The sequence below is a fragment of the Schistocerca americana genome, chromosome 3 (genome assembly GCF_021461395.2).
Source record: "Schistocerca americana isolate TAMUIC-IGC-003095 chromosome 3, iqSchAmer2.1, whole genome shotgun sequence".
Taxonomy (NCBI): domain Eukaryota; kingdom Metazoa; phylum Arthropoda; class Insecta; order Orthoptera; family Acrididae; genus Schistocerca; species Schistocerca americana.
This window is the reverse complement of record NC_060121.1, coordinates 430,691,790-430,719,731: the sequence shown is the minus strand read 5'-3', so window position 1 is coordinate 430,719,731 and position 27,942 is coordinate 430,691,790. Positions and strand designations below refer to the sequence as shown.

Below are 27,942 nucleotides of genomic sequence, written 5' to 3'. Positions count from 1 at the left end.
ACTGTGTAGCATTTTATATCGTTCTCATGAGCTAAGGAGTGGCTGTTAGCTGATCATTTCATGGCCTTATCTGGTAAGGTTGGTTCTCCTTTCATGTCATATAATTTTGCGTACTCATTACTGGAAAGTAGACCTGTATATTCCTCCAACAGTTTCACAGAGCCAGATGATCAACGGAACCACAACCGTGCATCTGGCCATCCAGAATTACATTTCCTTGATTTCTGTAAATCGCTAGAGGCAAATGCCGACACGGTGTAGATGTTACGGCTTCCGCCGGTTGTCTTTAAAAAACGAACGTGGCGATAGGAGTGGTAGAAATTCAAATGGCTGACAGACTTACGATTCCCAATTAACAGGTACATTTGACCTTACCTTCTGATCTTCTGCTGTCTTGACCGTGACCAGAATCGGAACTCATCTCTTCTGGCAGGGGTTTCTGATTGCAAATTATAGGGATATAGATAGCAACACGCTGATTCAACGGATAAGAAATGGGACAGATAGGTTAAAATATTGCTTGTAGTTCCATGGTAATGTGAGGTTGTTAAGTTAAAATATAGGATACCACACACGTAGGAATAGCACAAAGCTGATACAGAGAATGTCTTGCTGCAGGACTAGACAAAGGGAACAATCCGGAATACAAACGAGCGTTCTGTTAACTCGTTCAACACTTGATCAGGGAGAGGTAGAGCATGTATAAACTAAGAGAAAAAGAGCATTGATTATTATCCACACAAAAGAATAAACTGAATCCCACGATGGTGCAGTGAAAAGTACTATCGAGCAAACATGAATAGTTTCTTCGCGCCTACCGATCGATGTGCAAATCGGCGCGTTTGTGATGGATCACGATCGAAATAATCGTAGTTGCATTACCTTTAATGTGAAACAGTTGGAACCATAGTTATAAGGTCCATGGTCCATGGCTGCTACCGAGAACAGCAGGCAAGCACAAAGACATACAGATCGCGGCAACTTCATTGCTTCTGTACTCCATGGATCTGCTCCAACTAAGCACTTTGAGCAACTGCGAACAAGAGGGCCTCTCCCGCCAGTTTTGTTGGCGACAGAATCGTAACTCAGTAAGCGTCCGCCGGCAGCAACAAAAGCTCATAGCCAACCTAAGCGGACTGACGGCTGAGTTTGGTTCCAGCACGCAAGGCGTGCTTCATGGTTCCGAAGTTGGGTTCTCTGGAGTGGCGGGAACTCGTCGAAAGTGGAAGGACAGACTGGTGTCCCTCTGCCACGAGGAAGCCGTGGGCTTAAATTCAAAATAGAGGCTCGAACAACGTTTCGGGTGTTCACCATATTGCAAATTATTAGGAATATTTCAATCAAATCTTGGAAAATTACTCAGCTCACACGAGGCCACAGTCCTCTGGTTAGGCAAGGTCACGGTGACATCTGACTGCCGTGGAAAATTTGTTTGATAGTCTTTAACTGACGATTGCTTTCACCGGGTTTCTGAATAGTAAAATTTTGGAAATTTTTGCTAAGTTCCTATGGGACCAAACTGCTAAGGTCATCGGTCCTTAGGCGTTTACACTACTTAATCTAACGCACACTCACTTACGCTAAGGACAACAGACACACCCATGCCTGAGGGAGGACTCGAACCTCCGACGAGGGTAGCTGCGCGAACCGTAGCAAGGCGCAACAGACCACACGGCTACCCCACGAGGCTTCTGAATAGTAATCGGATCGATCGTTGTGATTTACAAAATGATTCGTGCATTTGCGTATAGTCTGAATCTTCTGTCATAAAAATAAAATGAATTTTGTTACGCTACTCTCCTTGTCAGAAAGTCTGGACGGGGCGGCAGTCGTTCCTACTCCACACCTTTTGGTAGGCTAAATAAAAGTCTCTGTTAGAGCAGTTCTTTCGAAAGGGCATGGCCAATTTCCTTCCCCATCTTTCAAACAGTCCGAGATTTTTTCGCTTCTCTAATGAACTCGTTGTCCACGGGACGATCTTCTGCGAGTGGGAATCAAGTTGTACAAGACGCAAGTTGAGGTATCAGACTTCGGCGTCGTGTGCCTGACACAGTACTTGTCTGCCTGCAACTCTAATACGAACTGTTAGGTTGTTACAACAAGCCACACTCTTACGTTCGCATTTAAGCATATGTGTTGCAAGTTCTTTGTTTTCTTACCCTTTTCAGTACTTCGTTGTTTCCCACTTGATCGACCCATTTGATTCTATGCATTCTCCTCCAAGTTCAAGAAATGGTTCAAATGGCTCTGAGCACTATGGGACTTAACTTCTGAGGTCATCAGTCCCCTAGAACTTAGAACTACTCGAACCTAACTAACCTAAGGACATCACACACATCCATGCCCGAGGCAGGATTCTAACCTGCGACCGTAGCGGTCGTGCGGTTCCAGACCGTAGCGCCTAGAACCGCTCGACGACCCCGGCCGGCCTCCTCCAAGTCCAAGTTTGCTTTGCCACTGCAGTTCTTAATTTTATATCTTTTTCAGTCATCCAGTCGTCAATTGCTCCACGAAAATCTGAACTATCTACACTGCTTAATTTGACCTCTTTTTGCTTTCACTTTCATAGCTGCTTCGTCACTTTCTTTCATCACCTAAGTTACCCATGTGTTAATTTTCATTCTATACTCTTGCAATCCCCCTCGGTACCATGTCATCAGAAAATCTGATGCAGTTGATCTTTCAGCCTCATATTCTTACTAATTGATTCTTTACTTCTAGTGTTTTTATTAACAAGTCTTCGATATATATTGTAGACAGAGTTAGTGAAAGACAACGCTGTCTCATTCATCTTTAGATTTCAAACCGGACTGCCATGCAACTTCTTAGGTTTGTACTAGCATCCTGCGTTGAATGTAGCTCTTTAATTAGGCCGGTATTACACTATCAAATTTATTTTACAAAGAAATCAAATTTTATAAGGGGTAATACAGTGTGGTAAAATATTTCGTCATAATTCCCGCAGAGGGTTGGAATGTACACTCCTGGAAATTGAAATAAGAACACCGTGAATTCATTGTCCCAGGAAGGGGAAACTTTATTGACACATTCCTGGGGTCAGATACATCACATGATCACACTGACAGAACCACAGGCACATAGACACAGGCAACAGAACATGCACAATGTCGGCACTAGTACAGTGTATATCCACCTTTCGCAGCAATGCAGGCTGCTTTGCTCCCATGGAGACGATCGTAGAGATGCTGGATGTAGTCCTGTGGAACGGCTTGCCACGCCATTTCCACCTGGCGCCTCAGTTGGACCAGCGTTCGTGCTGGACGTGCAGACCGCGTGAGACGACGCTTCATCCAGTCCCAAACATGCTCAATGGGGGACAGATCCGGAGATCTTGCTGGCCAGGGTAGTTGACTTACACCTTCTAGAGCACGTTGGGTGGCACGGGATACATGCGGACGTGCATTGTCCTGTTGGAACAGCAAGTTCCCTTGCCGGTCTAGGAATGGTAGAACGATGGGTTCGATGACGGTTTGGATGTACCGTGCACTATTCAGTGTCCCCTCGACGATCACCAGTGGTGTACGGCCAGTGTAGGAGATCGCTCCCCACACCATGATGCCGGGTGTTGGCCCTGTGTGCGTCGGTCGTATGCAGTCCTGATTTTGGCGCTCACCTGCACGGCGCCAAACACGCATGCGACCATCATTGGCACCAAGGCAGAAGCGACTCTCATCGCTGAAGACGACACGTCTCCATTCGTCCCTCCATTCACGCCTGTCACGACACCACTGGAGGCGGGCTGCACGATGTTGGGGCGTGAGCGGAAGACGGCCTAACGGTGTGCGGGACCGTAGCCCAGCTTCATGGAGACGGTTGCGAATGGTCCTCGCCGATACCCCAGGAGCAACAGTGTCCCTAATTTGCTGGAAAGTGGCGGTGCGGTCCCCTACGGCACTGCGTAGGATCCTACGGTCTTGGCGTGCATCCGTGCGTCGCTGCGGTCCGGTCCCAGGTCGACGGGCACGTGCACCTTCCGCCGACCACTGGCGACAACATCGATTTACTGTGGAGACCTCACGCCCCACGTGTTGAGCAATTCGGCGGTACGTCCACCCGGCCTCCCGCATGCCCACTATACGCCCTCGCTCAAAGTCCGTCAACTGCACATACGGTTCATGTCCACGCTGTCGCGGCATGCTACCAGTGTTAAAGATTGCGATGGAGCTCCGTATGCCACGGCAAACTGGCTGACACTGACGGCGGCGGTGCACAAATGCTGCGCAGCTAGCGCCATTCGACGGCCAACACCGCGGTTCCTGGTGTGTCCGCTGTGCCGTGCGTGTGATCATTGCTTGTACAGCCCTCTCGCAGTGTCCGGAGCAAGTATGGTGGGTCTGACACACCGGTGTCAATGTGTTCTTTTTTCCATTTCCAGGAGTGTATTAACAGAGCAACCGCATAACACCAACTAAAAAATTACTGTTCTTATTAGTGTTGGTTCCGTAGGTCAGTCAGTGAATGGGCAGTTCATTTTCCAGTACGAATACGAAATTTAATTAATGTCCCATCTTCTGCTAATGTTAACATATAATAGTAAAATCCGAATGCAATGTAATGTATACAGTTCACCATTCAAAATCCTTTAACATGAGAAATAACTCGTGACCTGATGCGTTTAAGTTAAAAAAAAAAAAAACAGATTAGGATTATATCCGAATTTTTGCCAAGTAATTTTTGACGCTATACGCCGATTCAAAAATAGGCACAATTTTTACATTCTTGGAAATTACGTGTAGTTTTGTCTTATAGAAGACCTTTTGGCCTTGTCCTTGCTTCTGTGTCTTGCGTGTACATATGAATTTTTGTGTTTCCTGATTGCAACTTTCAGTCGGTGTGCTTGTAACTCTTTCTTCTTTATGTGCACATCCTTAACTACAGGTATCACATGTTCCATTATATTTAACGCAAAAGTCAGTCCCTATTCACTTTCAGGTACCACTGTTGCATCATCAGTGAGTCGCACTGTGCTTATTTTCCGTCCTTGACAAACAACAACAGTTCTTTAGTTCCCTTTTTAGTCAACAAATAAGCATCAGTGGTGACAATGAATTTAACTTATGTCTTTCGCGGTTTTGACTTCTTATATAAATCTGTCAGTGCAGACTATTTTAATTTCGTTTTAAGAAAGAAAGTTGGTTTCAGTCTCCCTGCCTAAAATAAGAAAAACATGTTATTTCATTCCAGATTATAAAACGCATTTCCATATTTTTAGCGCTACCACAAGCTCAGAAATACGAGGCGCTACATTTGATCAAATAAATTTGCCGAAAGGTAACATTTGAAAAAAAATCCCTATTACACTACATCAAATATATTTGACAAACTAACTTAGTTAACAAAATTTGATAGTGTAATACGGTACACGGACCGTGCAGTCGTAGGCTGAGTGTTGAGCGTCCGGTGTTTCTGACGTCACAGCGTGGAGAAAGAACGTTGGGGAGTGTTTCCGAACGTGTAGGGTAACACATTAGAAGTTCTGCACGTGCGTTTGGACGAACACATATTAGAACGCCATCTACGCCACATGATGCCATCTGTTTTCAGTAGAGAGTCGCGAGACGCTATTTTGGCTTTCAGTTGAAACCCATACGTAGATATGCCGTTCCTAAGCACCAAAAAATTGCGGATCTCTCCAAAACCCGTCTTTCATTGTAAGATTCGTGGTAATAAAGTGACTGTAAACGTCATACTGCCGATTAAAGATTTATTTGTAACTTGCCTACTATGGTATTATGCTGTTTCAAGGCAATAAAATATTGAAGATCCTTCATAAATGCAATGTTACCGCTACAATTTACTATAATTAAATGTTAGTTAATAATACCCCCAAGATTAAAGCTTTCAGGAGATGGAAAGAGCCAAAATATGGTTGTAAAACTTTCGTGGTTGGCGTAGCGTAATGAATAGACACAGAATAGTGGTGTTACATATGATGTTTAGCTGTGTTACATATGATGTGTAATTGATTCTCTTCTCACTATGTCGATACGTTTCCTTACCAACCTCTGCCGTTCCTGTTTGATACTTCCATATTAGTATAATAGAAGAATATCCTATAATAACCAATGCATATAATCTCGCTCTTTCTGAGGAGTGAGTTTTGGAGTGTCTTTAACTGTAAGACAGCTTGCACTACTTGGAGTACGATATTTTGTACATTCTTGTTTTAAAGACTGTGCTGCTGAACAGGAACACTGATCAAGTAAGAATGACCTTAGGACTTTATTAAAAAGTGAGAATGAGTAAATGTTTTGCCGAGCGGAATTAGCCGAACGGTCAGAGGCGCTGCAAAATGGCTCTGAGCACTATGAGACTTAACATCTACGGTCATCAGTCCCTGGAACTTAGAACTACTTAAACCTAACTAACCTAAGGAAAGCACACAACACCCAGTCATCACGAGGCAGAGAAAATCCCTGGCCCCTCCGGGAATCGAACCCGGCCGCGGGAGGCGAGAACGCTACCGCACGACCAAAAGCTGTGGACTTAGGCGCTGCAGTCATGGACTGTGTGGCTGGTCCCGGTGGAAGTTCGAGTCCTCCCTCGGGCATGGGTGTGCGTGTTTGTCCTTAGGATAATTTAGGTTAAGTAGTGTGTAAGCTTAGGGACTAATGACCTTAGCAGTTAATCCCATAAGATTTCACACACATTTGAACATTTTGGTTAAATGTTTTAATTTTACATGGAGAACTATTGAAAATTTGTATCGCGATATATGTAATAAAACTTTAATAAGCTAACGTCGCCATTGACAGGCCATGGTTATTCCCTTTTTGCCTTATAAGACGTCTACGTATAACGAAGCTTTTATTTATGTGTACTACATATACCACCATGACTAGCATAAGGACGAGGGAGGAAATGTTCATTTTAATAGAGCCAACATAGGTTTTTTACGTCCGTCCACTTCTTAAACAGTGTGATTTGCTAAACATATACAGCCGAACACCGCCACTGGAGCTCGCTGCGATGGCGTAAACAACGTTGAGAACAAGTACCGCATGTACAAGTTGCATCGTTCCTCGGCGTTCAACAGAACGCTGAACTCGGCATGCTCAACGCAGATGTTCGAATGCATACCCCGTGTGCCGATGGCTTTAGTCTCCTCTTGTAGTGAATACGATTCAAATTGCCAACCACTTTGCCAGATTATTTAGTGCCGCAACAGCACCTAATAACAGGCATCGAAGTAAGACTACGAACGACTATCGTAATGGACCAGTCACCAGCACGTGAGACTCGGAAGACTCAGAGTTTTCCACGGCTTCCTTAAGCCGTCGGCACACGGACCTAAAATCCGAACGTTGAGCGTTGAGTGCGCCGAGTTGATGACGTCATAGCGTGGAACAGCACGTTCAGGAGTCTTTCCGTACGTGCAGAGCAATATCTGGCATGTCAGATATTCTGGGCGTGCTTCTGAGTGTTGACCAATGAGATGGCACAACGCCACCTACGTCACACGCACGCCTTTTCCCTTCAGTACAGAGTTGTGAGGCGCCATGTTGGCACTCATTTCAAGCCTATATGTGTATATGCTATTTCTGAGCACGAGCACATTGAGAATCACTGGAAAACTCATTGTTAACTGTGTGATTCGTTCCAATAAAATAATGAGAAACATCATATTCGTGGCAAAAGATTCATTGTAACTTTCGTATTATGAGAGTAGGCTATTTAAAGGCAGCGAAGCACTGAATATGCACCCAAAACGTATTGTTCTTGGTAAAATTTGTTATTATTAAATTTCAATTTGTAACATATGTACGATTAAGGTTTTCAGCACTCGGTAACATACTATGATTAGAAACATACGGCATATTGTTGGTGTAGCGTAATGACTAGCGTCACTGTCCTGTATTGAGTTGTGTTTTGGGGTGGTAGTTCGCATTTTGCCACTTCCTACTTTTTTTTCCTAACATTCGCGGTTTTATTAGGTTCTGATACCTTATTATTAGTTTAATATAGGTATATAATATAATATTTGTGGTTATGTAAATATAAGTTCACTTTTTATCGAGGGGTAAGTTTGTTCGGTTAGCTTAATCTACCGAACAGCTTGCGCTACTTGTATAAAGATATTTTGCTCCTTTTTCTTTTATGCTTCGTAACTCATATGTTGTAAAGATTCTGCTATTGGGTAGGAACAGTGATCGAGTAAGACTGACCTTGGGGTTTTAATAAAATGTGGGAAAGATGAAATAATGTTTATCTTATGGGGAGAAGTATTCCAAATTTGTACCGCACTGTTTGTAATGGAACTTTTATAAGCCAGTGTCCTTATTGATTGGACATAGTACTTTCCTTTTCGTGGGCGATGAAGGAAATGTGGATTTCAATAGGGCTAACGTGGGCATTTTAGCGCGCCCGTTGGGTAAAACAATGTGATTTACGAACTAGAAACATCCCTCAGCTGCCGCTGGAGTGCGTTGCAATCGCGTATACCACATTGGGGCCCAAGTACCGTATGCACAAGTCACATCGTTCCTGAGCGTTCATCAGGACGTTGAACTTGGCACGCTCAACGTGAACGTTCGTCAGCACGGTCCGTGTGCCGACGGGTTTAGACGCTGTCGAAGGCGTGGAACGATATTTTTGGGTGACAGTCACACACGCAGTTCGCCCGTGCGCCGGAACATTAGGCCTTCCTCGGCACTCGCGGCAGTATTTGCAGTGCTCGCCCGAGCAGTAGTAAACAGGCCGTGGCGGCCCGGCGCCGCGAGGTTCCGATAGCGAGAGGTCGTGGGGTCGCCCCGCAGCCAACAAACACGCCTGCCGTGATAAGCTGCCGCCGCTATCGCCGCGCCGAGTCACCAGCGGGAACTGCATATAACCCCCTGCCGCGCCGCGCTCCCAGGTGCGTCACGAATATTAAACACTGCTGGTCGGACCAATGCCGCACAACGGAAGCAAACAGCCGTTCCGTCTCGTGACATGGCTCAGTTTGTTGGTCGGACTCTGGCGTTATTGTCTGTTGCAAGAGATGGTACTGGCACACGTAATGCGCGTCCGGCGGAAAGAGAGTCATGTAGTTATGCGTGTACCGGGGTAACAAATGAATAACTGATCACTTGCCCTTGCAGGCCTTAAGCTGTCGGCACATGGACCGTGCATTCGGATGTTGAGCATCGAGCGTGTCATGTTTTCGACGTCATAGCGCGGAAGAAGCACGTCGGTAAGCATTTCCAACTTTGCAGAGCAATACAGGGTGTTACAAAAAGGTATGGCCAAACTTTCAGGAAACATTCCTCACACACAAATAAAGAAAAGATGTTATGTGGACATGGGTCCGGAAACGCTTAATTTCTATGTTAGAGCTCATTTTAGTTTCGTTAGTATGTACTGTACTTCCTCGATTCACCGCCAGGTGGCCCAATTGAAGGAAGGTAATGTTGACTTCGGTGCTTGTGTTGATATGCGACTCATTGCTCTACAGTACTAGCATCAAGCACATCAGTACGTAGCATCAACAGTTTAGTGTTCATCACGAACGTGGTTTTGCAGCCAATGCAATGTTTACAAATGCGGAGTTGGCAGATGCCCATTTGATGTATGGATTAACACGGGGCAATGGCCGTGGCGCGGTACGTTTGTATCGAGACAGATTTCCAGAACGAAGGTGTCCCGACAGGAAGACGTTCGAAGCAATTGATCGGCGTCTTAGGGAGCACGGAACATTGAAGCCTATGACTCGCGACTGGGGAAGACCTAGAACGACGAGGACATCTGCAATGGACGAGGCAATTCTTCGTCCTGTTGACGATAACCCTAATGTCAGCGTCAGAGAAGTTGCTGCTGTACAAGGTAACGTTGACCACGTCACTGTATGGAGAGTGCTACGGGAGAACCAGTTGTTTCCGTACCATGTACAGCGTGTGCAGGCACTATCAGCAGTTGATTGGCATCCACGGGTACACTTCTGCGAATGGTTCATCCAACAATGTGTCAATCCTCTTTTCAGTGCAAATGTTCTCTTTACGGATGAGGCTTCATTCCAACGTGATCAAATTGTAAATTTTCACAATCAACATGTGTGGGCTGAAGAGAATCCGCACGCAATTGTGGAATCACGTCATCAACACAGATTTTCTGTGAACTTTTGGGCAGGCATTGTTGGAGATGTCTTGATTGGGCCCCATGTTCTTCCACCTACGCTCAATGGAGCACGTTATTATGATTTCATACGGGATACTCTACCTGTGCTGCTAGAAAATGTGCCTTTACAAGTACGCCACAACATGAGGTTCATGCGCGATGGGGCTCCTGCACATTTCAGTCGAAGTGTTCGTACGCTTCTCAACAACAGATTTGGTGACCTATGGATTGGTAGAGGCGGGCCAATTCCATGGCCTCCACGCTCTCCTGAACTCAACCCTCTTGACTTTCATTTATGGGGGAATTTGAAAGCTCTTGTCTACGCAACCCCGGTGCCAAATGTAGAGACTCTTCATGCTCGTATTGTGGACGGCTGTGATACAATACGCCATTCTCCAGGGCTGCATCAGCGCATCAGGGATTCCATGCGACGGAGGGTGGATGCATGTATCCTCGCTAACGGAGGACATTTGGAACATTTCCTGTAACAAAGTGTTTGAAGTCACGCTGGTATGTTCTGTTGCTGTGTGTTTCCATTCCATGATTAATGTGATTTGAAGAGAAGTAATAAAATGAGCTCTAACATGGAAAGTAAGCGTTTCCGGACACATGTCCACATAATATCTCTTCTTTATTTGTGTGTGAGGAATGTTTCCTGAAAGTTTGGCCGTACCTTTCTGTAACAACCTGTATATAGCATGTCACATATGCTGAGAGTGTGTTTGAACGTAGACGAATAAAATAGAAGAATGCGACTTACGTCACATACAGGCCATCTCTCTTCAGCGCAGAGTCGTGAGACGCCATATTAACTTTCGGTTGGACCTCATAAGTATATACACTGAGAGTCATGGAATGCCTCCTAATATAGCGTCGCACCGCTTTTTACCCGGCATAATGCAGCAACTAGACGTGGCACGCATTCAACAAGTCGCTGGAAGCCCTCTGCGAAAATATTGAGCCTTGCTTCCTCTATAGCCGTCCATAACTGCAAAAGAGTTGCCGGTGACACATTTTGTTCACGAGCTGACCTCTAGATGATCGCGTAAGGTTAAATGGGATTCATGTCTGGTGATCGGCGTGGCCAAATCATTTGCTTCCAGAGTGATGTTCAAATCAATCGCGAACAATTGTGGCCCAGTGATACAGTGCGCTGCCATCCATGAAAATTCCATCGTAGAATGGGTCCAAATGGTCTCCAAGTAGCTGGAGATAGCCATTTTGAGTCAATGATCGGTACACATGGACCGGAGAACCCAGCCCATTCCATGTAAACATTAGCCCACACCATTGTGCAGACACCACCAGGTTGTATAGTGCCCTAGTAACAACTTGGGTCCATAGCTTCACGGGGTCTACGCCACACTCGAAGCCTACAGTCAGCTCTTACCAGCTCAAATTGTGACTCATCTGGCAAGACCACGGCTGGTCCCGGCGGAGGTTCGAGTCCTCCCTCGGGCATTGGTGTGTGTGTTTGTCCTTAGGATAATTTAGGTTAAGTAGTGTGTAAGCTTAGGGACTGATGGCCATAGCAGCTAAGTCCCATAAGATATCACACACATTTGAACATTTTTATTTTTGGCAAGACCACGGTTGTCCAGTAGCCTAAAGTCCAACCGATATGGTCACGAGGCCAGGAGAGGTGCAGCAGGCCATGTCGTGCTGTTAGAAAAGGCTCTATCGTCGGTCGTCACTGCTACAGCCCATTAACGCCATATTTCACCGCACTGTCCTAATGGATACGTTCGTCTTAAGTTCCACATTGATTTCTGCCGCTGTTTCACGCAGTGTTCCTAGTCTGTTAGCACTGACAGCTCTACGCAAGCACCGCTGCTCTCAGTCGTTCAGTGAAGGCTGATGGCCAGTGCTTGCTCCTTGGTGAAAGGCGCTGCAGTCAGTCATGGACTGTGCGGCTGGTCCCGGCGGAGGTTCGAGTCCTGCCTCGGTCATGCGTGTGTGTGTTTGTCCTTTGGATAATTTAGGTTAAGTAGTGTGTAAACTTAGGGACTGATGACGTTAGCAGTTAAGTCCCATAAGATTTCGCACGTTTGAACATTTTTGGTGGAAGGAAGTACCCAAAATTTGGTATTCTCGATACACTCTTGACCCCGTGGGTCTATGAATACTGAATTGATGAACGATTTAAGAAATGGAATATCCCATGGGCCTAGCTCCAAGTACCATTCTTCGTTCAAAGTTGATTGATTCCCGTTGTGGGGCCATAATCGCATCGGACATCTTTTCATATGAATCACCTGAGTACAGCTCTGCCAATGCACTGGCCTTTTATAACTTGTGTGCGCGATACTACCTCCATCTGTATATGTGCATATCGCTATACCGTGACTTTCGTCACCACATTCGAAGTAACTGACAACATCATACTTACAACTTGAGAACTTCTAAACCACTGTTTATAGGACCGTATTTTACATTAAAACTTTCTTAGCACTACTCAGTTAAAAAGCTAAAAATAACTCCACAATGTAAATATCTCAGTGAAGTTTCGTCTAATCACGTCGGAGAACGGGATAAGGAATGCCGGGGAGGTATGGTTTTTCTGTAAACAGAAAGGGGAGCTACAGTTGCGGTGCCGGCCGGAGTGGCCGCGCGGTTCTGGCGCTGCAGTCTGAAACCGCGAGACCGCTACGGTCGCAGGTTCGAATCCTGCCTCGGGCATGGATGTGTGTGATGTCCTTAGGTTAGTTAGGTTTAAGTAGTTCTAAGTTCTAGGGGACTGATGACCTCTGACGTTAAGTCCCATAGTGCTCAGAGCCATTTTTTACAGTTGCGGTGGGGAACTTACCTATCCCAGAAGAACGCTACAACTGCAGTACCAGCATGAATCATCCATTCCACATCTAGCAGAATAGAACAATGTGCAGAGATTTACGTAGAGTCTGTCCATACGCGTAAGTATTGTTAGTAACTGAAAACTTATTCCAGTTAACGCACTTAGTGGAAAACAAACGCCCTCGCGCGTACTTGTGCACTGCGTCGCTAGTGATTCATAAGACGAGAAGCGGAAGAGTCGGTATAAGTTTGTGAATCACCTTGTACCTGCTTCTTGTGACGTAACGGAGTAGAGAAAGTGGGGTCTTGTCAGATCTACGAAGGAGGACAATGCATGAACGCAACCGAGGATCTGCCTTCCAGCACACGACCCTCTCCTCCCATCCACCCCAACCTATTGTACCCCTATAACACAGTTTATACCTTAATACGGCTCTACTGTACTTAAATGTGTTGCAAACTAGTAATATTTGTTTTTAAACCTCGTCATTTAGAATTGAACATTAACTTTCTGCCATTGAAAATAATTATATGCTATTTTTTCATCCCCTGCAACGCGTAAACTATAAGTCCAGAGATAAAATGAACAGGAACTTTTTTGTAGCAAATTTAATGTAGTTTAATTTTTTGCCAGTTTCATTTTTTCGCTAGACGTCACGGTATGCAAATTATCAAAGAAAAGATGGCATAAAAACGAAATTTCTCCTGCAATAGAGTCCCTAGGAGCCAGGGAGAAAAGACCAGCACTCTTCCCAATGCCGACCCTGGGTATCAGGCGCTGTGCCGTCATTCTCTGGAGAATCCTGAATGATCCACAACACGAAGATAGTACCCTGGGGGAGATGATGGTGAGTTCCCGCACCTTGAAACCTAGCTTCAATACGTCGCTCGCAGACTATGGAGACATAGTCCCCTTCCAATTTAGCGTGGTCGACGTGAGGTAGACATCCGTGACGCAGGGACGCAGGTCGAGTTAAACTGATGACGAGTTAAAAGTGATGTTTCAGCCCCCCAACACTTACACACCACCGGTCAGGAAATTTATTGTGTTGCTTATGGCCTTCCCTCCTAGTACTGTACAAGATTTGCGACTGCACGAATTTTTCTCTTATTCGATCTTTTTGGTCTTGTTCGACTAGGCTCCATGTCGTAGCTGGAACGAAATCCTATTCGTTCTGCTCCGGTTATATATTATTCTTACAGCTCCACGAGCCTGCAGTGCTGCCAGTTGTCACTGAATAAAGGCTGTGGCCGGTGTTCTGTAATGTGCGCTTTCGTTATAACCTTATCTACCGTTCCTGTCTGTTACAATCCCGGCACTGGATGGCAAGTGTAATGCGTCTGCTCTGTTGTCACTGGTTTTGATTTTTTAAGTACTGGTTTTCTTAATTCTTACTTGCGCAATGTATTTTCATAATTGTTCATACGGTGCATTCTGATTAAAGAGGAAAGAAAAGCGCACGATAAATGGTTCAAATGGCTTTGAGCACTGTGGGACTTAACTGCTGAGGTCATCAGTCCCCTAGAACTTAGAACTACTTAAACATAACTAACCTAAGGACAGCACACACATCCATGCCCGAGGCAGGATTCGAACCTGCGACCGTAGTGGTCGCGCGGTTCCAGACTGTAGCGCCTAGAACCGCTCGTCCACTCTGGCCGGCGCGCACAATAATCTTGATCTCTGAAATTCTCGCATCATTATCTTGAAAAGGTGTTCTGGTGTCTATTCTTCTTTGAATAAGTTTTCCTCTACACATTCATATAATCTGATCTTCAAGATGATGTTGAGCTCCAGTTAAGTGCATAGATCTTTTCTCAAGATGAAACGTGGGCAGGTGATTAAATGAAGTAATAGACCTACATTATCACTTTCCCTGATTTGTTTTCGGCTCAACCTTCTATCACACAGCATTACCATTGACTGCACCACAGTATTTCACCATTTTAAGCAGTTTGTTGAAATTAGACTTGTTCAGTAACTTTTTTATTCCATAGTCAAGCCGATGCTATGTCCTCTGTATTCTGTTTTAGAAATTGATAGATAATTTTCTCAGCATATCCTCAGCACTCCATTATCTTTCGTCACGATTCACTCTTTTGTACACCACTCCGAACATCCAAGGCCATTCTACTTCTGTGTTGTTGTGACGCTAGCTTAGCGTTCCATCTACCAGTTTCAAGTCCTTGCTTCGCAGGCTAATTTTTACACCGGTTGCACCACATGGCTTAATGTTATTTGCCGATGAGAACATTATTCTGCCAAAGAATTTCCGATTGTAATCGGTTTTTTCTCTCATCAGAGTACTGCCTATAATTGAGACTGAGTTCGGGATGAATTTATTTTCGTTTTACCTATAGAAAGTTTTAATTAGTTTTAAATTAATAAAATGTAAGGTGGTATCGAAGGTTTCTGAAGATATGGTTACCTCACAGTCCCTAATCTAAAATAATCTTTCGCGTCATTAATTGCTTTTTAGACATAAATGTTAAGCAACAGCGTTGATCGCTTGAAACAAGCCTTGCACTGAAAACATTTATATGCTGATTTTTCGTTTTTAATTTTCTTTATATTTCTTATCACGTATCTACGTTGATAATGTATTCCTGTTCTTCTCAGAGATTCGCCGACGCTAACTTACATTCTGCTATCACGTAAGTCCATAAAAGCACTAAATACGCATTTTCTCTTTGATCCTAGTAAGAGCCAGATGATGGTTGCTTCCTGGACAGGCTTACACTATCTGAAGCTTGCATAGTGCCACGACTGCTCATGTTTGCAGCGACAATTTTTTATCGCCAATCCGGCTCGTATTCAAAGACTTTTAGTGTCCGCTCACTACAAAACATTTTTCTTTTTTCTTTTTAGATGCAGGAAAATTTAAAGAATGGAGCACGTTTTCGTTATCTTTCGCTCGCCATAGTATTGATGGTATTCACTGGATAGTAAATTTTGACTAGGAGCTATATGTATGCTTACGCTCTTTTCACGTTACGAGTATATTTTGGACATTCCTTTATTAATCTGAATACACGCAAAATGTGTTGACACTGTACTTTGCTTTTTACAATGTGGATTGCACCAGACGATGATGCGGCTTTAGGTCGCGAAACCGGTTGTGTTTTAATAAATAACTATTTTACGAGCTGTTAGCAGAGGTCTTCCAAACACCGTGGATCTCAACAGCTGAGATTGCCCGGAATATAAAATAGTTTGAACGTAAGGGGAAAGCTCGAACAGATCCACGGAGGGAACGGGATGAGTAATCAAGACATTGGACTCGCTTTCTGCAGGACAGTACTCAGATCCCCGGCTAATCAGCAGTAAGGTAAGATAAATACTGAGATGGGGATGGGGATGGTTCTACGAAAAATGTCACGGAAAATTTGCTTCCCTGGTCTGCCCCCCCCCCCCCCCCCCCTCCCCGTCTGAATTCGTCTTTTGACTCTAATGACCATTGTGTCGACCAGACGGTCAACTCTAAGCTCGTTTTCTTCTGTTTCAGGGTGGAGCCGTTGCACACCCCGTGGCAGGCTGATTTGCTTCCGCAGACGGAGAAATTGCTTCCTTTTTCTTGGTAAGTCTCCTGTTTGACATATTTTGAGACACTAAACAAAGATTCTCTAATGAATACAGAGAACAGTGTGACTCAAATTATAGGGACGGTGTTTCTAACGTCTCTGGTGATATGAACCCACCGTTTTAAATGAATGTTTTACGTGAAATGGGGTCGTGGAATTTTGAGTGAGTATGAAGCAGCTGCTGTAAACATTTTATGTCACATAACGAACATATTCCTGCTGAATCGGAAGGTGTGGAGTGTTCTTAGTGAAGCTGATTACTGTTCATGACTGGTTGCAGACGTGCTTGTAACGTACGGTGTAGGGTCGAGACAGACGACTGTGTATACACAGAGAAGTTTCACTACAGCTGCCATACTATTTGGGAGAAATTTCTTCCTGTATATAGATATCTACAAGAAAATGGGTCTCATGAGATGTAGGCGGTCGGCTGAGGTGCTCGTACAGTAGAATTTAAGAAGATGGGTTTGGATCGCATGGGAGAATATTCATCACTTGCCCAAGAAGTGTACTCTTCAAAGTATTTTGTGTGCAGAGAACTGATGATGCAATAACTAAACCTCTGTCACATAATTGCGCAGAATGATTTGGAATCCTGTGTTTACTTCTCTCAGTGGATATCCAATGCTGAGACTGGCGTTCACCTCTCTGAGTGGTGGCTGTGTGCTTAAATTATTCTTGAAATATGTAACCTACGTAAATGAAAAGCTTGATAGTCATTTTTGTTGGTTAACTGCTGATCTCCAAGTAGTCAGTAGACAATCCTTTTCCACACAGATTTTTTTGAGGCAAAATGTTAATGTCTTGAGGATCAGCTTGTACTAAAAATCGCAACTAGCAGAAAAAACTGTTCCTTACCGAGGAACTGACTCTTTCTGACACACCGCGTTGCCACTTCGATGTTTTTCCAATGTAATACAGATATTTTCTCTTCTTACATCTTGTCCACATAGAAGCTGATTCCATGATTATGTTACTAACTTTCAAGAATCCAGGAGAAGCGTAAAGATATCAATTTGAGGTAAGGGACCCTGAACCGGAAACGAACAAGTCGAAAGTTATAAGCGAAAATTGTTCTGGTACCTCTAATAGTGGAATACATCTACCTTAGCTGTTATCACCAAAACTGTAGGTTAGGCAACTTTCAGAGGTGGTAGCATGGACCAAAGGAAGGTAGAAATAAATCTAGTAAGCAAAGGTTCTAAAATACACTATCTCAGGAACTATGAGCACCTGTTCTCTTTGCTGCTGTGAAACATATTTCTTCCACCATACAAGTGCTTATAGCTATTAAGGTATGCATTTTAGAGACTATATTTACTGGAATTTGTTATCATGTTTTGCTCCACATTGAAACCTCTGAAAATTGCCTAACTTACAGTCTTAATAATAACAGTACTGCCACATGTACTTCACTGTCACAGGTATCAGAAGAATTTTTGTTTATAGCTTTCGACTCAGTAGTTTGCAGACCATGGTCCTTTACCTCACATTGATAGATTTTCCCTTTTCCATCATCCTTGAAAGTTCGTTACATCACCACGGAATCGCACTGTACAACATTCAGTCATATTCAGGGTATAAGCAGCTGGAGTGAGTGTATAGCCATTCAGAAGCACGAATAATGTAGTAAATCGAAAGAGAATAGAATACCTCTCTAACACATCACTGCGTATACACTGCATACAGATATCGAAGAGGAAACGAAATGACTGTTCACGTGAAGAGAATGTGTGTGATGTTACACTGAAGAGACGAAGAAACTGGTACACCTGCCTAAAATCGTGTGGGGCCCCCGCGAGCACTCAGAAGTGCCGGACTCAACTAATGTCTAAAATAGTACTGGAGGGAACTGACACCATAAATCCTGCAGGGCTGTCCATAAATCCATAAGAGTACTAGGGGGTGGAGACCTCCCCTGAGCAGCTTTTAACCTTAGAAGGATGTTCCTGGAGCGCCTCTGTAGCAGGTCTGGAGGTTTGGGGTGTCGCATTGTCCTGCTGGAATCCTCAAGTCTGTCGGAATGCGCAATGGATGTAAATGGATGCAGGTGATCAGACAGGATGCTTTCGCACGTGTCACCTGTCAGAGTCGTATGTAGACGTATCGGGGGTCCGATATCACTCTAACTGCACACGCACCACACCATTACAGAGCCTCCATCAGCTTGAAAAATCCCTTGCTAACATGCAGTGTCCCCAGATTCAGGAGGTTGTCTCCATACCCGTACACGTCCATCCGCTCGTTACAATTTGAAACGAGACTCGTCCTACCAGGCAACATGTTTCCAGTTATGAACAGTCCAAGTCCCAGGCGAGGCGTAAAGCTCTGTATCGTGCAGTCATCAAGGGTACACGAGCGGGCCTTCGGCTCCGAGAGCCCATATCGAAGATATTTCTTTGAATGTTTCGCATGATGGCACTTGTTGATGGCCCAGCACTAAAATCTGAAACAATTTGCGGAAGGGTTGCACTTCCGTCACGTTGAACGATACTCTTCAGTCGTCGTTGGTCCTGTTCTTGCAGGATCTTTCTTCGGCCGAAGCGATGTCCGAGGTTTGATGTTTTACCGGTTCGTGAAATTTACGGTACACTCGTCAAATGGTAGTTCGGGAAAATCCCCACTTCATCGCTACCTCGGAGATGCTCTGTCCCATCGCTCGTGCGCCGACTATGCCACCACGTTCAAACTCACTTAAATCTTGACAACTTGCCATTGCAGCAGCAGTAACCGATCTAACAAATGCGCCAGACACTTGTTGTCTTAAGTAGGCGTTGCCGACGCAGCGCTGTATTCTGCCTGTCTACATATCTCTGTATTTGAATACGCATACCCATACCAGTTTCTTCGGCACTTCAGTGTATATCAGCGTTATAAAATTGTCAAATTTGCGAATAACTTGGATATGAGAGTACTTATCGGTATGACGTTGCACACTACCCCTCTCCGTGGCCAAGAGGCGTGCAGCGATTCCGCTAGAAACGGTGTTATAAAGCCTTTGTATCCTCTTATGAGGCAAACTAACCCACATCTACTGTATGTGGTGCTTGATATCCTTGATACCAGCACTGGGGTTCTTGCCGGCAACGGGTGTTCCTCAACATCATTCAGACAGTTCACACAGACAGGTACGACCTGTAGACGAACATTGTCACGTTGAGAATTTCACATCACCATACATTCGAGTGAGAGGTAACACGTGGGGAATCTGGTCGTCCATGATGTATCGTTCTGTCATTAGAGTTGTCTCAGTCACTACGGCCGTGGCCGTTCATCAACAGTCCATGCTTCCCGGGCGCGGCCTCACTCTAAAAGTAGTCTTTAGTGTTGCACTGTTAGTAGATTCGTGCGTGTGGGACGGAAATTTAGTGTTCTGTAATACTTCATATCACATACAGTGTCATCTATTACTAACATAACCTGTCTCCACGGTCCCAGACTGTAACATATTCCTTATCGTTCCCTGAGGAACAATGAAATTAAAATATGACTAATACCTGCTGTCACCGTGTTTTATGACAAATGAAGACGCTCAAATTCCACTAGTATATCAAAATATGAAGTATTTTCCATAGACACTTGACAGATGTTTGGATAACATGGGAGCACTGTCTGTCCTACAGAGGTGCGCTGGAGCCTCTCTTTAAAGGAACAAACATTCGTGGTTGACCGCCACAGGTCAGGATGTTAATTAACTTCTGCGGCATACCTTGTCTGCGAGCTGTGTCAAGCGTCAGTGACAGCCTAACTCAGCAACTCTGAAACAAAATTTACATCTGTTACTAAACGATAACATTGACTTAATATCTGTCGGTATCAAATAAAACTGAAATTACATCCTGTTTCTAAACGTCCACAGACATAACTTAATAACGTCTACATTTGAATGCCTAAGGTTAACTATATCCACCGAACCCCTATGAACGATATGCTATAGCTTTACTAAATATGTCTGTGAGCTTTAGGATACATTGCAGTGCTTCCCGTAAGTTCCGGATAGTGCCTGTGTAAGATTGGTGTTATAAATATGTTTCATCTAGTATTCTTTCTTTCTGTGTCTTTTGTGTTTCAAAACTGACGTTCGGTGGTGTCTTTGCAAGCTTGCGTAAACATTAGCCCACTCTCTAGTCATTAGGTGTTGTTTTGGACTCGTGACAGTGTTTAAATAATTTATTGATAGCGTCGGTTTAAGACTGTCGTTCGAAAATATCATAATTTTTAATTTCCATTCACATCGTGTCTACTGCTACCTAAAACTTACGTTCAGCGAACACTTGTGTGTTGTTTACATTCTCGTGTTTTACACATCCAGCTACCACCTAGAACCTAGCTGTACAACTCACCTTTTAACAATTTTAAGCTTTTTGCAGTGTTTTTAGTTTACTGTAAAAGTAGCGTCTTGTGTGGCTGTTGTCGTAGCTTAATTTCTATAGAAAAATATGTCGGGACTGTGCGTTGGTGTTTCATTGGCGTGAATACCGCGAGGAAGTCAATAAAGTGTCAGTTGAGGCACTTCCATGGAGTTATAGATTATGTAGCCGAGACAAGAAAGTCGTAGAACGAGGAAGAAAGATTTGTGCCCTTCAGGCAGAATTATAATAGACAGGTTGAAGGGGAAAGAGGCAATGGGATCTGGGAGAAAGTAACAAGTAACTGGCAAAGAGAGGAAGCTTGAGAAATAACGTTTCAGATTTCGGTTGGTAATCAGTTTGACTTGTTTTCTGCAAAAAGGGAAGAGCCTCAATCAATTTTTAAGCTAAGTAGAGTGCAGCAGAATCATAGACACGACTTTGTGACTAGGAGTGTAGAAACGTCACGTGGAAACAAAAGATTCTTGTTGCTAGAGCAGCAGTCACGGCAGAGGTTTAACCCAAATGCTACAGGAAGAGCTAGGTGTAGAATATCAGGCCACAAGTATCATGAAACGTAATGACAAGCTTAGCCAGATGACAGATAACATAGGGGCCTTATGCGCAGATTTTGATGAAGATGATCGGGTACTTGCTGTAGGAGGAGCAGGAAACAGTCTGGCGGGCAACTTTGAATTGTGAGGTATGTAGAGGTTTTACAGCGCCATAACCAGCTCAGGGTTGACATGGCTGTAAGCGGCGATAACAAAGAATTGTGCGGATTGATTGTGGCTGAAACAAAGTCTCGTATCTACGACGTCACTGTACTTCGGAGATGGGAATACACACGTCATGGCCTGCGCCGGAATGGGAGGCAGAAGGAAACATTAGCTGAATATCTTTCAGAAGACGAAATCCCTGCGATTACTGGAGTCAGAGGTGCACATTTTTAAGTTTAGAGTCAAACTGTAGACAGAGAGTATTGAAATAAATTAGAAAAGAACTGAGCCATAGTATATGCAACAGTTTCAGAAAAATGAAATCAATTTGTTTCATCAGAACGTCATAGGATTGAATTTGTTTCATCAGAACGTTAGAGGATTGAAAAACAAGATAATTAAGCTTCTTGTATTCCTGGAAAATGTGGATAATTCTGAAGTGGTGGATGTTCTGTGTCCCTCTAAACAGCATATAAACACAAGGACGGAGAAGTTAAATATCAGGTATTATAAACGAGCATCATTTTCATATAGAGCGAAAATGGAAAAAAAGGAGTCGCAAAATATGTAAAAGTTGGTCACAAAGACAAAAATATTGCTTATGAATTGTTACTGCAGAATAATTCTGTGATAATTGTAACAGCCTACAGATTCCTTCTAGGAATCTTTCAATCATCTGCGGAAAATTAAGATGAATTATTGAGCTACCTCTCAGACAAAAAGAAACAGCTAACAGTTTGTGGAGATTCAGTGTAGATGCCTTAAAAGATCTTGACAGGAAAAATAAACTAGAATCATTATTTGGATGTTTAAATCCAGTAGCCTATTTTATAACTCATGTGCAGCAAGAGGACACTCATAGATAACATTTTTGTAGGCAATGCTCAGGCTGAAACTGTTAATGGACTATCTGGTAATGATGCGCAATTAATGAAAATAAACTGTTTGGCACTCATCACGCCTGAGACAGTTTCATAAAAAGGAGTGACGCTTATTGATGAGAACAGTATACAATGTTTTGAGAGTGAGTTAAATGAGGTAACGTGTGATGAGATACATAAAGAAAGAGATGCGAATGCCAAATTCAATTTATTCCGTGGTAACTGTGTCAATATTTGAAGGCAGCTTTCCTAAAATGTTATCACAAAGATCCATTTAAAAAAGAAAAAGTAAACTATGGATAACTAATGGAATTAAAATACCTTATAAAAGAAAGAGGAAAATATATATAAAGGGCATAATAATTCAGTATTCGACAGTACTAGCGTACGACAGAAAATTCTGCATTACTTTGATGTAAAATTTGAAATATTCCCGGCGAATCAACTGCTCAAAAAGATTTCGGACTTGCAGCCGGCCGTCGTAAACTTCATTGCATGACGTTCCGTGGTTAATTTCACGGAGAAGATTTTAGACGATGCGACGCTGTCGGATTTGGGCAAAGGTCTTAACTTTGCGCCTACACCAAGTGTAGTACCTCTTATAAGATTTGTAAGTGGTGTTGAACAAGCTGTACGTCGCCTTCCTATGGGCGCTGCTGAAGAAATAAAAAGGGAAACTGGTCGGGTTCTTCTGAAAGCTCCTCCTCAACGCAGTAATATTACCACTGAAGAAAGGGCTGCACTACGGAACCTTCGAGGAGATCCGTAAATAGTGGTGCTTAAGGCTGATAAAGGTAACTCTACCGTTTTGTTACCTCGTGGGTTGTGTTTGGAGAAGATGTATAGTCTACTTAATGATACTATGTATCGGAGAATTGCTCAAGATCCAACAGCACGTGTGCAACGGAAGACGTGTGCACTTTTGAACTCTTCCTCGCTAGCTCCAGAGACCATCAAGCGGTTAAGACCATATGGCAGCATACCACCGAGAATGTATGGTCTTCCTAAAGCGCATAAAGAAGGTCTGCCTTTACGGCCTGTAGTGAGTAATATTGACGCACCCACATATGATTTAGCCAAACATCTAGCTTCTTTGTTGAGACCATTTGTTGGCAAATGTTCACACCTTATACGGAACTCTGCTGAATTTATTAACAGACTAGGGGTTCTCCACTTAAGTAGTTCGGATCTTCTAGTGAGTTTTGATGTAGTTCCCCTTTTCACGAAAGTACCTCCTGCGGATTCCTTGACTCTAGTTGGTCAACAGTTTGAATCGGATGTTACTGCTTTGTTTCGACATACTCTTTCCTCAACTTATTTTATGTTTAACCAGGAATATTTTGAACAGTCTGACGGTGTCGCCATGGGCAGCTCTCTGTCTGCTCTGGTGGCTAACCTCTTTATGGAGGATTTTGGGGAGAGAGCACTTGAATCAGCGGTCTGTAAACCAACTGTTTTTTGGAGATACGTCGATGGCACTTTCATGGTGTGGCCCCACGAAGAAGAAAAGCTAATGGAGTTTTTTCATCATAACTACATCCATGAGAATATTCGATTTACTATGGACCTAGAGAAAGATGGCTGCCTTCCATTCCTGGATGTTTTGGTTAAACGGAAGAGTGACGGCACTGTGGGACATTCTGTCTATCGCAAGCCGTCTCACACTGATTTGTATTTGCATTCTTCAAGTTGCCATCACCCGTCCCAGACCATGAGTGTACTTAATACCCTTGTACACAGAGCACACACAGTGTCGGATGCTGAGATTTTGCCTAAGGAACTGACACATTTTAGGACGGTATTCAGAGACAATGGGTACTCGACCCGGGAAATGAACAGGGTCTTCTCAACTAGAGCCAGGAACCTGGAAGTGGATAAAGAGGAGGACGCGCCAGCTAAGTCCCTAGCTTTTCTTCCCTTTGTCCCAAATATCTCCTTCAAGATAGCAAGGATTCTTAGTCGTTTTAATGTGAAAGTGGTTTTTCGTCCGCCTTCTAAGATTTCGTATTTGCTGGGATCGGTGAAGGATGCTTTGTTACTGCGGAAGGCGGGAATTTACAAAATACCGTGTCAATGTGGTATGGCCTATATAGGACAGACAATGCGTACAGTGGAAGAGCGTTGTACAGAACATCAACGTTGCACTCGCCTACTGCAACCCAGTAAGTCTGCAGTTGCGGAACATTGTATTTATAACGGACATTCAATGGAGTACGACAAAACTTCGATTTTGGCCACTGCAACAACTTTTTGGGACTCCATTATCAAAGAATCAGTTGAAATACGCATTGCGGGAAATCTAATGAACCGTGACAGTGGTTACCAATTGAGTAACGATTGGAATCCGGTCATCTCCGAAATTTGCTCGAGACGAAGACTCCAGAAGACTTAGATAGCTTCGTCCAGCGACAATACCGATGGCAGCTGAGTACTGCAGTTCCACCAGCGAGGGCGCTGCCGCTGGGCGGTGTGGCCCTTCTGTCTCCGCGACTTCAAAGCATGCGCCGCAGTACTATCAGTGCACTATATACGCTGGAGCGGAGAACGTCTTCGTCAGTCGTCGTTCGGCTCACCTGAAGATGGCTGGCAGTTGTCCAGCCGAAATATCGTGCAATGAAGTTTACGACGACCGGCTGCAAGCCCTAAATCTTTTTGTACACTGCATTACTTTATTGAAAGCCATTAAAATGTCAAGAAGTATATATGTCCTGACAGAAATCAATAATGCAGGTGATGAAATTAAAACTACGTGACATATTATGAAATTGGAGGCAGGACAATCAGTCAGTGCGTAAGATATCATAACAGTTAAGATGAATGACACTAAGCTGAGAGTACTTTTAATAATCGCTTTCTAAATGTAGCAGCAAAAATAGGATTCAATGGTTTAGTTGAAGTAGTAAGAGAATATATTTAAAATCTCATACGACAAAATTTTAAGCAATTAGAAGCAGTATCAACATCCTTCACTGAAATTAATCGAATTATAAAAAATTTAAAATACAAAAGCTTGATGTAATATGAAACAGAGTTTTGAAAAGTGGTTCGAACTTAAAAAGTAATGTCCTTGGTGATATATGCAATGCAACACTGCTACAGGGAATTTTTCCAGACAGGTTAAAAATGTGCAATTGTTACACCTCTTTATAGGAAATGTGACAAAGCAGACGTAAAGATTTTTCGTCCAGATTCCATTAAAAAAAATTCGAAAAAGTAATGTACTCAAGACTATCACACTTAAGTGGAAACAATTTGCTTTGCGTATCATCATAGATAGCTTTCTCGATTGAGAATGCTATTTATACATTATTTATACATATTGTCACTCATCAAATAATAACAGTCTTAAATAATACTAAATTAACAGTTGGTTTTTCTTCCGATCTTTCCAAGGTGTTTTATTGTATAGGTCATGTTAGTCTCTTACAAAACCGAATCCTCTAGTTTTATAGAGTTTATGGCTTTACACACAACTGGTCTGAATGATGTTTAACCAACTGAATGCAAATTTTTGTGCTGAATAATTCAACCAATGTTGGATGGGTAGAAAATTTGGCGGCTATGGAGAAGGGGCAAAGGAAGTATCCAGAGGCTTCAGTTTTGGGACCACTCCTATTCCTTATTTTGGTAAATGACCTTCAACTTAACATTCAACAAGGAGAATTGGTAGACGATTCAGTCTTATTGTAAATCAAGTTCAGAGAATGCAGCAGAAGATATTGCACATCATATTTTTCCAAACAGTTATGAAGTGGTTCTACATTTTGAAAGTGCTATAGGAAGCTGGGCAGGTGGCACCAAGGATGTTGCCGAAATGGGTGGTCAATGTCGCAAGCCTCTCTTACCCCTAGCACCCTCCAACAATATCACAACGTTGGGGGGGGGGGGGGGGGGGGGGGAAGGAGGGCTGAAAAAGCAAAGCACCCTCGGCTGCTTCGGATCATTTTGAAACTTCCTCGACTGGTTTTAAACGGTCCGTAGTGGTTCCATTCTGTGTAACAGCAAAAATTGCAATCCCACTGCAACTGTAAAGGGGGACGATCACGGTCAGTCCTTAAAGAAGAGTTGAATCTTCGAACTGTTGTTTTAGATCATGAAATGTGTGGAAATCAATGCCCCGAGGGAACGGGTGGTTTTATTAACGATGTTTATGCAAAGTGTTTGTCGAGTCTAGGAGCCGGGGGGTTTGAAAAGTTTTCATCTGGTACCCATAACCAAAATCGAGCGATTTCTAGGATGGGTGTCGCTTTTCTGACCACCATCGCCGAGGTGTCAAAAGGAGTAGTGAACTGTGTGTCAGAATGGGTAAACGGTGATGTGACGAACTTCTCATCGTGTGACATGTGGCGTCAGACAGAAATGTGGTTGAATTTGGTTCTAGTGTGACATCTTACATCTCTCATGAACTTCTGAGCTTTGGGCGTTTTTGGCATGTGTCGACACCTTGCTGTTCGAAGCGTCGGCGAGCCAGATGTTGACGTTCCCGACTGCCACACTTTTGCCCAATTACAGAACAAGGTTGCAGGCACCTTTGAGCCCAATTTTGATCCTCTACATCGAAGTGGGAGACAGTTACGTGGTTTCGAAAAAGTGAATCATTAATTCTTTTTCGCGGTGTATTTGTAATAGGCATACAGATGCGAAAATTCAATACGTTTTGGTGATTCCAGAAAAACTAATGAGCAATCAACACCTTCCCCGAAACTTCCTGGCAGATTAAGACTAGAAGATACGAACTCAAGTCTCGGTCCGCATGCAGTTTTAATCTGAGGAAGTTTCATATCAGCGCACACTCCACTGCAGAGTGAAAATCTCATTCTGGGAACATCTTCCCCTTCCGGAGGGCAGTAACAATCATAAATATTTTTTTAAATTTGTATATCTGATGTTAAAAAATTCTATGAAACTTCAATTGTCTGTATCTCAAAAGTAGTATAATGCACAGTTTTTATTTTAGATAAAGGAGACGTCATTGTTCAACGTATCTCTAAGCGTCTTTTCTGTAAGAGAATGTGTTTTCGACTATCGAGACTGAGGGATCGATTGGTACGACGGTGACGGAAGAGAGACGCTGATTGAGGTGACGCATGGCTGGTGTGTTCGTTGTTGTGCGTAAAGACAGGGATAAAACATTTATATGTGCACCGTATTGATGTCAACTGCAGAAAGGCAACGATTAATATTGAATAATCTGTGACCAGTGCGCCGCGCTTTTATTTATGGACGAACTAAGTTTCCGCAATGTATAATTGACGTATATCGGTGGGGCACAGGCAAATCCATATGTGTGGAAGACATCAGGTCTGAAAATTTCGAAAATTGCTTTGATGAGAACAGACCTTGCACTAAGACGTATCAGTCATTGAACGGAAACTGTTTCGCAGGTGCCACAGAGTAGCACATTGTATAGACGAATATAATCCTTAAATGTAGAATATGGAAACCAAGACCACGAAACATTACCATGCCTAATACGGTGTTGGATACCCGTTAGAATTCAAAACA

At 43.5% G+C, this 27,942-nt stretch overlaps 1 protein-coding gene across 1 annotated transcript in view; it reads left to right on the top strand.

The window, feature by feature from the left end:
• Positions 1-27,942, top strand: part of LOC124607197 (diuretic hormone receptor-like) — a 575,756-nt gene that overhangs the window by 208,254 nt on the left and 339,560 nt on the right. The window contains exon 2 of the mRNA XM_047139420.1: positions 16,413-16,484. The gene's annotated coding sequence lies outside the window, so the exon portion shown is untranslated. The remainder of the gene's footprint in view (positions 1-16,412; positions 16,485-27,942) is intronic.